Source organism: Arachis ipaensis, chromosome B07 (assembly GCF_000816755.2).
Source record: "Arachis ipaensis cultivar K30076 chromosome B07, Araip1.1, whole genome shotgun sequence".
NCBI lineage: Eukaryota > Viridiplantae > Streptophyta > Magnoliopsida > Fabales > Fabaceae > Arachis > Arachis ipaensis.
In genome coordinates, this window is record NC_029791.2 from 22,621,350 (window position 1) to 22,621,730 (window position 381).

Below are 381 nucleotides of genomic sequence, written 5' to 3' on the forward strand. Positions count from 1 at the left end.
TCCTCACCGCGGCCACGGCGAACCGACGGCGACAGCAGCGACGGAGGCGTGGTGCGGCGGCACCCAGCGGTCCCTTCCTCCTCCACGCGACCGTCTCTCCTCTTGCGGCCCTGCTGAATGACGACTAAGAAGCACGATGTGACTGATGTGAAGCTCCTTCAATGACGCGACGCGTGGTGACCTTGATGATGGCAGCAAGGAGCACGAGCTGGGCACGACGGCGCGACTCCCTGCCCTCTTCTCCTTCTCCCTCGTTCCTCTCCTCTCTCTCTTTTCACCGTTTCTGTGTGTGTGTGTGTGTGAGTTTTGGTGTTGTGTGTGTGTAAATTGGGAATGATTGGCGGTGGGGGATTGAGTGGCAGGAAGAGGTGAGCGGTGAGC